General features: G+C 36.8%; 1 long non-coding RNA gene across 1 annotated transcript; it reads left to right on the top strand.

Annotated features, from left to right (window-relative positions):
• Positions 1-5,158: 5,158 nt before the first annotated feature.
• Positions 5,159-15,010, top strand: LOC129463676 (uncharacterized). Its single transcript, XR_008651275.2, has 3 exons — positions 5,159-5,347; positions 6,584-6,693; positions 14,759-15,010. It is a non-coding gene; the product is annotated as an uncharacterized lncRNA (long non-coding RNA).
• Positions 15,011-15,508: the final 498 nt, after the last annotated feature.

Here is a 15,508-nt window from a genome sequence, read left to right as displayed (position 1 = left end):
AAGTGATCGGAACTATTATTACAGCATAAAACATAAAAGAAAATGCTGTTGTCTTAGAAACAGGCTTTCCTCTGTTGTCTTCCTGTGGAGGCACACAGGCTGCCAGTCACATGCAGCATTAGCACGGGCTTAGGAGAGCACTTTGTAAGCCATGAGAACATTCTATTCTTTTAATTTATATCATGTTTTCTATTTCAGAGGATGAATACAATTTTTTAAAAAGCCATGAGATAAAATGTGAAACCATTAATTTTCTTTTAGACTTTCATCAACCATGTATTCCCATGCATGAGACGCAGCATCAGAGACTGTAGGCTCCAAAAGACACACTTGAGAAGATTTCTGAATAATGCAATGATATTAGGAGATCATGATTAAACTCCTTATCACTAGAGAACCTACAACAACATTTAATGAAAATTACTGAAGATGCAACAACCATTCAGAGAATGATAATTGAAGGCATTAGACATATTTCAGCCATGACATGTTTAAAAAAAAATAATGTCAAGCAAAGTAGGTCAGAGATCATAGGAAACAAGAGTCTTTTTTTTTTTGGACGAAATTTCCACATTAAAATGATCTATAACGTGTTAGATACTTGTTATTTGGACACATTAACTGAGTACCTCCCACTTGCTAGATGCAGTTCTAGACACCAGTAAACCAGCATTAAAAAAAAAATACCAAAAAAAAAAAATCCTCTGCCCTCATGAGATTTACACTTTTGTGGAAAGAGAGCCAGTTACTCAATAAACAAAATAAGTGGTGTGTAATCTAGTGTTGAGATATGGGAAGGATAAAGCAGCAGGGAAGTTGCTAAATCCAAGTAGTAAGATAGGATAGGGGTGTATGTTTTCGGGCTAGAGATAGAACTGACATTTTAAATAGGATGGTTGGGGAAAGCCTCCCTGATAAGTAACATGTTTGGAGAGAACTGAGGATGATGGGAAATAATTATGCATAGAAGATACTGTTTTTATTCATATGGAAACATAACTGATCATTCTTGAAATATTCACAATTGAAAGAAAACTCAGATTTCCCTTCGTTCCCATTATGATTTTTTAATAGAATCATAGTATTTATACTGTTACATACTGGGTAGACTCAAAAGGCACAGCATTTCAGTGTACACATAGAGAATTGATTAAATACATCAAAAGATAACATTCTGCAAGGTCAAAGGCTTATTGCGTGATACATAAACACATTGAAATATAAATACGTTGAATTCCATTTTGCAACATAGAAAGGTATGCATAGGTGATGCTTTGCAGTTCTTTTATTTCATATTACTTTCTCAGATACTGAAGATAGGAAAATATATTTGGAGTTGTAGTTGAATTTCTGGTGTTCAGTGAATACACAGAAGGGCATTAGCAAATAAACAAACAAAGAAAGCATGAGGATACTGTTTTTGAGTCCTGGCCTTGTCTTTAATCATTTCAATGGATATTGGTTTCACTGGCCCTCACATTAATCATTTCTTAGCAAAAAGAAATGAGCAACACTATTGGCCCTATTTTGTAAATAAGAATGAGGATGATAGGAAGGTTAAAAAGTTTGCCTTGGGCAATTCTAACTATAAGTCTCTGGTAAAGCCCTTAGAAGAAGCTATTTGTCTTAAATGACAGTTCTGAGTTTTAACTGCTGGAGTCCAGAGTAAACTAAGCCTGAAAGAGTATAGAGTATATTTGTACTAGAAAGATAACAGGACTGAGAATCAAAAGATCTCAATTCTGCTTGCATTTGCACCACTAACTAGGTCTGTGACTTTTAGAATTTATATTTTTAAAGTTGGAAACCCATTTATCAAAAAGCATTTAATGAGAACCTTTTCTGTACCAGGCATGGCATGAAGGGTTGGTAAAGTTATGTTCCATACCCCCAAATAGCTCATATACTAGTAGAAAAAATTAAAAATAAAAATAAATGATAAGGCATTGTGCTTAGGACTATGTAAGAGGTAAGCAAAATGTGATATGAAAGCAAGAAGAAGGATAAACACTAAAACAGAAGTTATAATGAGAGACGTGGCTTCTCAGATACCTGACTGCAAAGTACCAAGCTGAACTAGAGTTGGGGTTGATTGATGCAGAAAAACATTACAGGAAGTTCAAAGGCCCAGAGTCGAGATAAAAAAAAAATAGATATATCATTATTTCAGTATGGCTGGATGATAGAGGATAAAGATGAGAAGGATAAAAAAGAAGATAGATTTTGAAGCAGAAAATGCCTGTTTACCCCATAAAACAGTTTTGCTTTGGACCTGAACATAGAGGAAATTTTGGAATGCCTTTAAGCATGGACAAGACTTATTCTATGTGAAATTTACACACACAGGTCATACACAGGAGTAAAAACTTCATTTTAGAGGAGTCATGAGGCTGTGACAGTAGTCCAAGAGAAAAATTATGAGGGCTTGAACTAAAATTGTGAGTGCAGAATAGACTGGAAAAGATCAATTTAAGAGATTTAGGAAGTAAAATCTATAGAATTCTATAAATGCATATGAGTGGGGATAGAACAATATACAGTTAGGATAATTTCAGGGAGTATCGTAGAAAAGGTAAAAGTTTTAGAATCAGCCAGTACTGGAAGAGAATGAATTCTAGAATTATCTTTAGTTTCTTCAGCTGCATGTCTTTGGGCAAAGGAATAAGTTAGACGCATTTGGACGAAGAATACTAAAATCCCGGTTCAATTTTATTTGAAGGTCGGAGGCTCTGGGGTAGCTTTTCTCCAGTGTTCAATCTCATCACAGACGCAAAGTCCCTGCATCTTCTACAGTTATCCTAAAGACTGCTTTCCTTCAGAGATCTAAGATCACTGGGACAACTTCAAAAGATATATCTAAACGGGTACACATGGACATACAGTGAAAAAATAGACATTGAGACTCCAAAACGTAGGAAGGTGGGAGGGAAATGAGGGTTGAAAAATTACCTATTGGGTACAATGTTCACTGTTTGGGTAATGGGTACACTAAAAACTCAGATTTCACTACTACACAATATATCTATGCAACAAAACTGCACTTTTACCCCCTAAATCTATGAAAAGAATAAAGAAGTTGTTCTATTTCTGGTGTTTAGTCTTAGGAATCCAGAGTTCTGACTGTCCCCCGCCAACCCGCCTCTTCTGCATACCTCCTATTATACTGAGATAACCTGGGCCATATACCCACCCCTTAATATAATAATTAGGCAAAATGAAATTTAGTAGTGGAGCTGAGCAAAAGGTCAGTCTTTCCTGATTCAAGTGTAAAAAAAAATCCAGGCTCTGCTCATTAAAGGAAGGGTAATTAACGTTTATGACATAGCCCCTCTCTACCGTGGGGTTAGAATACTAACCTTGAAAAAGTGTGTGAAAATAGGGAGGCAACCCTGATTTGTTAAAATAAAGAGATGGGCCGAGATTCTGTGTGTATGTATGTGTTTAGAGGGGCAAAAATGAGAAGAGAAGACAGTATAAGATGAAAGATTAAATAAATGTTTTAGAGAATATTTAATGAGAATACAGCAGAACTGTATTCTATTTATCTTCCTCCTCCACTGAGTATTCATTTTAAAGTATTATGGGACCACCATTTTCTAGGATTATAGCTTTTAAAATCATTTGATTTTTCTCTTTTGTCACTTTCTTCATTATTTGACTAAAACAGAAGGAAAACAGCATTTCTGGTTTTTATTCTAAACAGCATAAAGAGGTTTGTAAGTGTGAAGCAGGTCCAAGGGAAACATAACCCTCTTAGATATAGATATTATTGCCATTAAATTACTCCTTTAAGTAGATGTACATATAGGAGATACAGTTAATTTCACGTGAGGATGGGAAGGACCACTAAGGTAATGAACTTTATTGAAAGTGCTTTTAATCCCATTATACACGTTTGAGAAGCTTTCAGAACAGAGAAGACCACTGAGTTGATAAAAGAAGCATTTAGTTAGCAAATGCCTTTCGTGCTTCCCTGCTCACCGGTATATTTGCTTTAGAAATGAATGTTACATAGTAGATACAGACTTGCTTCTCTAACTGACTCGTTTCAGAAATAAAGTGTGTGTGTGGGGGGTGGGGAGGTGGTGATCAGTGTCATGAAGTAAGTAAGGAATACATTAAGCATGGATATGTGGATTGCATAATTTAAAACTGTCCTGGGGCATCCTTAAATTATGCATAGGTTTTGTTTTCTTATTTTACGTTTTTAGAGGGAAGATACTTGATTCTGCAATTTCTACACTGTTAGCATTTTCTAAATCTCTCTCTCCGTTGAATGCTAAGCATCCATAAGAAACCATGCCATCTGCTACTCAGAGTATTTTCCTAAGATGCTTCCAGGTACTCATCTTTCCTCAAACCCTGTTTTGTGAAGACATATCAACTTCCCATCACGTATAGAGCGATTTCGTTAGACCTCACATTTACTTGTGTCAAAACAATGGCATTGACCCACTCAGCAGCAATTTGGAAATGTTTTAATGATTTGTTGCTTTATTTTACAGTATTTATTTTGTGTCATTTAAAACCAAATAAAGAAAGGATTCAGTAATTCTACTGTTACGTGTGAGTTTCACAGATCCTGAACTTTCCCTCTTTCCTCATGTTTCAGGGCAAGCGTCACCTTCTGTGGCTGTGCTTACTCTACGCTATAACATGAGCTGTAGGTTTTTCAAACCAAATAACCTTCATTTTTCACTCACAAACACACTCCAAGCTAGCCCTCCACTTTGGAACAGTGTACAGCTGAAAACCGATGGTTAAAGAGAAGAAATAAACTGTGATAATCTGGAAATGAAATTGAATATAGTGATTTAATTTTCTTGGGTAACTGTTTTGTAAATCAACAATTCAGAGCGCTGCAATTAGTTACCAGCACAGGACATAGTCTCTAGTAGTTTACTGTTTAGAGGTCTGGCTTCATTAAAACATTACTTTTAGGTCACTTTTAATTACTATATTTGAGGACATGGGGTATATGTTTTTATTGTGTCCTTTTAATGTGAAGCTAATGTTTAACAAGTTGATATCCCAAGTCTTACAGACGTTTTAACGTTTTCCAATGAGCGCAGCTTTTATTTCACCGCTAGGTGGCAGAAGAGTTTTACAGTTTCTCGTGCTGTGCTTTCGAACCTTCACTAAGCACTCAGCGCATTCCCGCAGCAGCTGAGGCTGATATAAATGTATAAACAAGCAGAAGCTATATATGAGACACACCACCATCATTAAAGCATAAAGCAACAACTTTAAGCCAAGTTCTCGGCTTCCGATGGTCTGGTGAAACCAACGCTTTGCTGATGGGCTGAAGTAGAGGAAGGAATCCTGAAAAAAATGACCGTTTCCTGAGGTTAGGCTTTGTATGTGTGATTCTGTGCCATTGTCCAGGACTAGTGCGTCCAAGGGAGACAGCTGGCAACTCACATACCCATTGCTGCTTGGAAGGATTTCTAATGTTCCCACCTGACTCTGCTATGGGCATCGTTGCCTGAACCTTGTAGGAAGAGGAGCAATAAAGCAACATAAAGTCAAAGAGCAGCTAAACATGGAAATGCTAAATTTGTTAGATTGAAAAGCATGCGGCTTGAGGATTCTTAACAGTGAGAGGTTAGATACAGAGTTAAGCAGGAGTAGAATCTGAAAGTAAAACATTGTATTTGTATGTAAAAATATTTGCTAAGTTGATATCCAGGCCATCACCCAGAATATATGAGTTTTTGCAACATATGGAATACTAACAGTAAAGTCAGGGCGATTCTTTGGTCAAACACAAAGAAAGGTACTTGCATTTATAGAGTATATTTTATGAGTTGTGGAGAGGGGATGACTTTTTTTTAATCAGACCAACCATTGTATTTCAGAATAAATAAAACCTCTCCACTTAGGAAAGCACAAGAGGTATAAAAAGAAAGGGAAAAGTGTGTGCTCCCGTAGGTAGGGGAGAGGCACAGCAGCTGCCTTCTTCTGGAAAGGCAATAATCTGTAGGTTGTATTCTAAGTCGACCCACCTACATCTGCCATCGCAGCCGGCACCTGGTGCAGGATAAATGACATGCAATACTCCCCAAATGTCACTGTCCAGCCGTGCCCACCAATTAAAACTAATAAACATTCCTCTCCATGCTGAAGATGTGCCGCCAGCCCAGCGAGCTGCGGGGCTGGTGATGGCAGAGCATAATAACTGCAGTAGCAGCAGCAGCAGCCAGAGCCCTGGGCAGCAGGTGCACTTGGCCGGGAACAGGGAAGGGCACAGTGTGGCGCTGGCATTGCCTGATCACATATTATGCAGGCAGAGCTGAGTTGTTTACAAATTGATAGCAGAGGGGATTTGGTTGGAGAGGGAGCAGAGCACAAACACACTGTACTCAGCACTCGGAGAAACCTGAGAGGGGTCCTGTGCTGGCTGCTTGGGTGACAGTCACCCTAGAAAAAAAGTCCTCTTTCTGCCCCCCCCCACTGCACACCTTAGCAGGTAGTACAGGCTCAGTTGCACAGGCAGGCAAGTACACCTGCCAAAAAACTGAAGAATTTTCAATGTTGAGAACCAGAAAGCATCTTTCTTTCTCACTAAATGTGTCTCTTCCAGGTCATATGGACATGCAAGATCCATCTGGATATAGCTTGATAATTGGAATACAGAAAAGATGCAAAATTTAAGAAAGGTCTTAAGTGGGAAAAAAATAAACCTCCAAGAAGGTAAGGAGCTTGCAGTTAGGTCTCGGTATCCACTGGGAGTTAGGGGCTTTAGTCACCCCATTATGCTGACTCTGTCTGAAATGAGTTGGAGAGTCCTGGGAGTATGGAGTGGCTGTGTTGGGGTCAGCACGTGGGGCTCAGTGACGCCAGCCTTGAGGGGGATCGAGTGGAGGGAGCAGGACGGAGGATAGAGCTTTCCATGTGCAGTTAATCACGGGCAATGCTCCCATTCAACAGTGGGGCATCATGGGTGAGTTTTTCTCAGTTTAAGTGTTATTTCTACCAAAGGAACGAAGGATGTGTCCTTTTTCCACCCTGTCAGCAGTGCAGTGACCTATGTCAGTCTTTGTTTTCACCTCTGCTGATTTCAGTGACGTTCTCTGGCAATGTCAGTGCTGTCAGTTTAAAGTCATGTTTCTTCCTGTGAGTGCTGTTTTGAAACAGGACACCTGAAGGTGTCATTTTCCTGTGGTTAATTAACCTTGAGACCAGAAACACACCAGCCAGGCCCTTAATTACATTTGTGTGTAACCCTGCAACCACGGGGTGATGAGGGGCCACTTCCACTGCTGTCATCTCTCGGCCCCACCTGTCTGACCCATAATCTAGGTGATTGTTATACAACAATTTCTGTCCTCGACATGGGTTGTTGTGCATTCTGAGTTCAGATGGCAGCGTTTTGATTCTCTGAGTGAAACCTTTTGGCAGGTGTATTAGGACATTCTTGCATGGCTATAAAGAAGTACCTGAGAATGGGTAATTTACAAGAAAAGAGGTTTAGTAGGCACACGATTCTGCAGGCCATACAGGAAGAATCACACTGGCATCTGCTTCTGGGGAGGCCTCGGGGAAGCTTACAGTCATGGCAGAAGACGAAGTGGGAACAGGCATATCGCATGGCAAAGGCAGGAGCCAGAGAGAGAGAGAGGTACCACACTTTTAAACTGCCAGATCTAGCAAGAAGTCACTATCACAGGGATGGCATCGAGGGGAAGGTGCTAAACTATTCATGAGAAATCCACCCCCATGATCCAATTACCTCCCACCAGGCCCTACTTCCAATACTGGGGATTACAATTCAACATGAGATTTGGGTGAGGACACATATCCAAACTATATCAGCAGGTACATGCAAATTCTTACAGTTGAAGAATTTAACAATTAAAAAAAAATCAAAGCTAATTTCTTTGCCTCTCTGTTCTGTGGTTGCTTGACCAAAAACTGGAAAAATACACGTTTATAACTGTGGTGGTAGAAAGCAGTGCTGCCACTCCTTTTATCCTTTCTAAAATTGAGCCAATTCCCTAATTGATACCCCAGCCTCTCCCTGTTCCACAATCCGGGCGAACATAGCTAAATTTTTTTTCACAATGTTAGCTGCCAAAAAAACATTGAACTCTAGCATACTGGGTCTTGAGCAACAGGGATAAAGTGGCTTGAGGAAGGGATCAGGATGGTGTGGGGGAAATAGGGAAGACAGTGGCAGGTGGTTGTGTTGTCAAATCAGAAAACGTGGTAAAGAAGAGGAAGGAAGTGAAAGCTGAAGATAAGCAAGAGATGACGGCCTGGAAGTTCAGAATGTAAGCAGGGAACATGAATCCAGTCTAATGATCTGTAGAGCTGGATCCAAGCTAAAAGTTTTAGATCACAAGAAGCTGGGAACATGAGCCAAGAACACACACACAGTGGTTGTTTGGAATATGAATACGTGGACTAAGGAATAAAGTGTGAAGCAGAAAAAAATCAGCAATGGACACTGCCATATCCAAGTGTCTGCTCTCCTTATGTCCCTCTCTGTCAACTTAAAACAGGTTCATTACTCAGTGAAGAACAAAACAGGAGGCCAGACACGGTGGCTCATGTCTGTAATCCCAGCACTTTGGGAGACCAAGATGGGTGGATCATCTGAGGTCAGGCATTTGAGATCAGCCTGGCCAACATGGTGAAACCCCATCTCTACTTAAAATACAAAAATTAGCTTGGCATGGTGGCAGACGCCTATAATCCCAGCTACTCAGTAGGGTGAGGCAGGAGAATCGCTTGAACCTGGGAGGCGGAGGTTGCAGTGAGCCAAGACTGAGCCACTGCACTCCAGCCTGGGTGACAGAGCAAGACTCCATCTCAAAAAACAAAAAACAAAAAACAACAAACAACAACAACAGAAAAAGAAACGAAAGGAAAAATAATTTTACACTTGCTACATGAGTGGAAGATAGAAAAGGATTAACAAAAATTAAGTCTGCCTAGTACAAACTAATCTGATTTTGGATTTTCCTGTGTAACATTGCCACCAGATTTGTATTAATTTTCTGTTTAAATACATCCAGTGACAGGCTCCTTTCCGGTTATTGGTAGTTTCTAAATATTGACAGTGCTTCCTCATGTTTATTCCAATATAGCCTCCAAAGAGCTTCCACTCCCAGGCCTTTGATTTGATTCTGAAACTGTGTAAAGCAAGTCTATCATGCCATCATGGAAAAGTATTTAAAATACAGTCTTCCCTCTCAGTATCTATGGGGGATTGGTTCCCTGACCCTTATGGATAGCACAGTCCGTGGATATTCAAATACCTTATATAAAATGGCATGATATTTGCATATAACCTACACATATCCTCCTATATACTTTGAATCGTTTCTAGATTATGTATAATGCGTAATACAGGGCTCACACATCACTTCATTCTAATGAATTCAACATAACACTCAGCACAGGAAAAATTTAAGTTTTGCCTTTTGGAACTTTATGTAATTTTTTTTTTAATCTGCAGTTAGTTGAATCTATGAATGTGGAACCCATGGGTACAGAAGGCCAACCGCGATTAAAAAGAGGGTTCATGGCCCTTGTTTTTTCTGAATGGAAAACGCCCAAAAGCAAAATATTACTTTTTAAAGTTTTATTTATTTTTAATTCTTGTGAATATGTAATAGTTGTACGTATTTATGATATGTACATAATATTGTGTAATATTGTGATACAAGCATACACTGTGTAATGATCAAATCTAGTGATATCCATCACCTCAAACATTTATTGTAGCCCATTATTTAACTCATTAAATACCTCATAAATGCCACGTACTTTTCTAAACTGTAGAAATACCAGGAGGAATAAGATGAGATCTGGATTGTCTTGCCATCTGTATTCTTGCTCTGGAGATAGGAATATGTGTATTTCTCATGGTGTGGAATCATCAAAAGCTGTGAATAAGTTGTGGGAAGTTCTGGGAGGACACAGAGAAGGGCGAGACTAACTCTGGCTTATGTTTAGGAAGGAGTCAAACCTTGGAGGATAAGCAGAACTTTGGTAAGCCTAACGGTGGAGAGTTTCAATATCTTGGGTTTGCAGAGAGAGAGAGAGAGAGAAAGGAGAAATGCCTCCTTTCCTTGTGTAGAAACAGAAAAACAGTTCCAAGATCTCTTCTTAAACACATCAATACTGTGAGCACCAGGGTTCTCCAAGGGTGCTTTAGCTGATTCTTCACTTTTTTGGACTTTTGAAATATATTTAAAGAGGAGAAGTTTGCAATTGGCTGTCTGGCATAAAATAGGGTTTACTAGCTCTTCAGTCAGTAACATTAGCTCTGTTTTAAGAGAAAATCTAGGAGGAAGACAGAGAGGTTTCTTAAGCATTTTCTGGTTTTCCTTGTTTTTGATTCTGGTTTAATGGAGCTGAAATTAGAGAGTAAGATAAATTTATTAAGATTTTAATTCTACATTTCTTAAAATGGGGGTCAAATCTTAGATATCTTTGTTTCCTGTTGCATCTAGGAAATTGCGCATAAGAGAGTAAACAAAAATATGTGTTGAAAGTATGCCTGTTTTAGTGTAATGGCAAAGTTAATGCTATCATACCTCTTTTATGAATGGAATTGGCTTTCCATAAAATTGTAGTTTTCATTATATGGATTATTACTATAAAACACAGATTCTGCTCTCACATGCTTTTGTGATGTAACCTTCAAATCTACCCCTCTCTGTGATGCAAATGGATCATGGAGAGATAGTGATGCTGGTTAATTTAAAGAGTATAGGATGTTAAACTGCACATGGTTTATCTATCCCAAGGAAATTCAAGAGTCATAAATCACCATGGTGACATAGCATGTTATATTTTATCCTTAGTGGGATAAAATACTGCAAACCTTTTCTAATGATTTACACATTTCCCAAATGAATTTTCATATTGACACAACTTGGGCCACAGCAGGGAATAACTGTTCCCAACTGTTCCTAGAACAGAGGGGGAGTCATATGCTAAAATCATGCCCTGATAGCTCAAAGCATGTTTACTGTACTGTCGACCTTTGTCTTGTTTAATAGTTGTAAAAGAAAAATACCATCCATACCCCCAGGGATTCCGACTAAAACAAGATTTCCTTTTATAATGAGATGATGCAGTTAACAACATTTCGAACAATCCTAGTAATATGTGCTTTTATAACACTTCTAATCCAATCATCCTCAGGTTCTTAAACATTAAAATTGCATTAAGTCCAGAAACAAACATCAGAGATCCTCTGAGCATCAGATCACGGTAGCTCTATTTGGAAGACAGCAAAGAGGAGAAAATGTGCCTCTCAAAAATGCAGTCCTGTATCTTCCAGTTCTTTCCTCCAAATACACTTAGAACTTTGCCATAACAGTTCTCAAGTGATATAAGCATAGCAATCACAATGAAAAATTTTCAATGTTTAGGAATTCAAGCAGATCACAAAAAAGCATCTCACTGAAAAATTAGATCACAGTTGAGAGAGAGCTTCTTCAATTTATTATTGTTAATTATTAAAGTTAAATAATTGTGTACCAGACACTGAATGCCGTAAAAAGCAGGGAAGTCCTTCCTATGAAAAATGTTGCAGATTTTTTTAAATAGTCCTGAATATTTGTTTTAAAGAGGAGACGTGAATGAATGATTGTCTACAAACCAAATCCCACAGCCTTAAGTAATCGCAGTGGTCCACAGATACTGCTTCACTTGTAGCTGATATACAGTTGTTTCATGGCAACTCTTGGAATTATTCTACCTCTTTAATAATACAAGGTCCTCTTGGGACCTAATTTCTGCCTTGAAGAATTCATAATGCATGCTTTGTATTAAGTGAACAATTTTAATGAGAAAACCATATCTATTTGACTGGGGAATAACTGTTGATTCGATTTGAATGTTATTTTGAATGAACTAGCATGGGATTAACAAGATTTTACTATATTGTTTTCCCATTTATATCCCAGTCTTATTTTTGTTCATAATTATTTATCTTACATTATAGTAAGTTGAGAAAGTGACAAGGAACTGAGAGAATGGGCTTTAATTAGAGTAAATGATAGAAAATGTACAGAGGAGAATAATTAAAGGGAATAAATAACATACAAACACGAACTTGTTTAATTGGGTATCTTTTCAATTCTTTCCAACCTTGAGATTCTGTGGATAATAGCTATGTAGCAGGTCTACTCCTCAATATGGAAAAACAGCAAGGTCCTCATAGCATTGATCCACTCTTCTTTGAATCATTTATCAGTCAAAACTTTACATTTATTTGTGAGACTATTGGAATAATGGTGTAACTACAGTAATAAATAGAAAATGTAGAGACTGCATAATGAAAAACTGAGTAATACATTAGTACAAATAGAGTATAAAATCACACGAGAACAGATATGTGCTTTTGTGTATCTAAGACTATGCTTCTTACATAGTTGGTACTCAATAAATATTTGTTGAATGAGTAGTGGGCAAAAGGTAAACAGTATCAAAGGAATCATAGATAATACGATTAAATTATAATTACTAAGTACTATCAGATGAAAAGTGACCATGTGAAGATACTAGTCAAAGTGTTTTATACATATTTTATATATAGTGTTTTTATATAATATATAAAAACACTATATATTTATAATATATATTTATAATATATATAAAACATTATAATATATATTATATGTAAAACAATATATATTATATTTATATATATATATGATGTTCTTTCACTTCTATTAAGGTACAATGACCCATAGAATTTATATATATTCATGGTATACAATGTGATGTTTTGATATATATATGTATACATCATGAAATGATTAAGTCAAGTTAATTAACAAATTCATCACCTCAACATACTAATTTTTTTGTGGTAAGAACATGTAAGATTTAGTCTCAATGATTTTCAAGTATATATTATTATCTATAGTCACAATGCTATGCAGTATATCCCCTGAACTTATTTATCCTCTCTAACTTAAACTTTTTAGCCTTTCACCAAAATCTCCCCATTTCCTACCCCTTCCTCCTGAAAACCACCAGGAGGTTACTGTCTGCTTTTATGATTTCAACTTTTTGGATTTCACATATAAGTGAGATCATGCAGTATTTGTCTTTCCATGCCTGGCTTATTTCATTTAACATAATGTTCTCTAGGTTAATCCATGTTGCAAATGACAGTAATTCCTTCTTTTTTTAACAGCTGCATGGTATTTCATTGTATATGTACATTATGTTAGTTTTCTTTATCCACTTATCTACTGATGGACACTCAGGCTGATTCCATATCTTGTCTATTGTGAATAACAGTGATAAATATGGAAGTACAGGCATCTCTTTGAGACACTAATTTCATTTCCTTGGTGTATATGCTCCTCAGAAGTGAAACTCCTGGATCATACAGTAGCTAAATTATTACTTTTTTGAGGAACCTCCATAATGTTTTCTGTAACGTCTATACTAATTTACATTCCCACCAAGAGTTATACAAGGGTACTCTTCTCTCACATCCTTGCCATACATAAAATATTATCTTTTGTCATTTTGGTAATAACCATCCTAAAAGGGGATATCTCATTGTGGTTTTAACTTTTATTTCCCTGATGATTAATATGTTGAATATATACTAATCTATAATCCTTACCAAACATATCCAATGAGATAGATTATATTATTATTTCCATTCTATGAATGAAGAGAATGAGGATTAAAGAGTTGCTTAAGCTCACGTAAAGATTGAATATAAACGTAGGTTTCCTTAACTCTAAATATCATACTCTTAACCCTCAAAAGGCACTCCCTATCTCCAAGGCTGTAAAACTTGGTGTTCTCATGATGTCTTCCAAACAAATACTGAAGGCTGAAAAACTGCTTAGTGTTCATCGTTTGAGACTGGACATGTTCTGGATGGTGTAGATGTAGGCATTGCTTCTATTTGAGATCAGCCTACCATTGAAATGCTCTTCTGCTTAGCTCTTGACTTCATAGTTTAATTTATGAGAAGAACGTGGAGATAATTAATTAAAGTGTTCTGGGGTATTAAAAACCTACACAATTAGATTCAGACAGCTATGTTTTGCTAAGATATCACTGTATTCCTCTCATAAGGAATTATAAAAAAAGAAAATATTATTCCTACCAGGATGATGTTTGCATATCATGTAAAATAAAAAAAAATAGAAGCATGTGGAAAGACTTAACGTTTAGAGTACAACTTGCAGATGACCTTTGTCTCACCATCTAGTCTATGCTGATTGGGGATTTAAATTGTTGCTCATTTCTCAAACTTGATAATTTAAATATGGAAAATACAGGTTGAAGCTAGGTCTATATTAAATACTAAAACTATTGTTTAAAAATTGCAAAGGTAAATCAAAATCTTGATTACTGGATGTGAAAAAATTCTCTTATGCTATATGTATGTATATACACATATGTATGAATACATATAGAGTTATTCAGATCTCTCAAATTCATATTATTTTAACCAAATATCTGATTTTTAAATAAAGAAAATATAATATGGTAATGATGTAGGAGGCAGAAGCCCTGGGTTCCTGTCCTAAGTGTCTTGCTCTGATTCACAATTAAAATGTAATAGAGTTTTGTATGAATCAAATTATATACACACAAAAACCTATCTACACTCATATACATGTATTCATTTATTAAGTATTATACCCATCTTGCTATGATTTTTAATACTAAACAATAAAAATAATAACTAATATCATTTCCATAGTATTGATTTAAATGACAGTGTTCCAGATTAATGCCTGTTCCTCTATATTTTCAGGTCCCAGCAGAAGAAAAAAGTATCCCTCCTACCTCATTTCTCCTTTTGGAGGCTAGCAGGAAATTAAAAAAGGAAAGGAGTTTCATGCAGTATTTCTGACAGCAAATTTCTCAGAATCCAGAGATACTTCTTTTCTCTGTAATAAGTTGCTGCAGATACAAAGGAACACTTATGATTGATGACTATCTCTGTTTGCATGAGCGATAATTCCTGAACACACAGTTCTCGATTAAAATACAAATGCATTTTCAACTGCGTATTTGTTTATCTGTGTTTTATCCTTACTTGACAAAATGTGAAAAGAATCAAGTAAAGCTGGGCTCTAGTACACTACAGAAGCGAAACTGAAGTAAGGAGACTTTTCAATGGGGAGGGACCATCCATTGCTATCCCTCGGTCCCCGAGTTCTCATTTAGGAGTAGGTGAGTGAGCTGAACTCTTGAAGAACGCAAGAGTGTTTAGGGTGTGCAAGTGTTCTGTTTCTGAAATTACCCCTTTTCAAATACAGATAATAAATACTAAAATTAAAACATTTTAAAAGTGATGTTTTATTTAGAAATTAAAACATTTTAAAAATGATATTTGATTTAGAAAATTCAAAACTTTTGGTATTACTCTCTTAAGGATATTACCAAGAGGACCACCATCGCCTCCTACATTACATAACACACTGTGGATGCTGAGCTTTAAACAAACTCAGCACTTGACACATCTGAAAGATAGAGGTGGCTTTCTCAAGGAAATAATATT

This window comes from Symphalangus syndactylus, chromosome 15 (assembly GCF_028878055.3).
Source record: "Symphalangus syndactylus isolate Jambi chromosome 15, NHGRI_mSymSyn1-v2.1_pri, whole genome shotgun sequence".
NCBI lineage: Eukaryota > Metazoa > Chordata > Mammalia > Primates > Hylobatidae > Symphalangus > Symphalangus syndactylus.
This window is presented reverse-complemented; position numbering and strand designations above follow the sequence as displayed.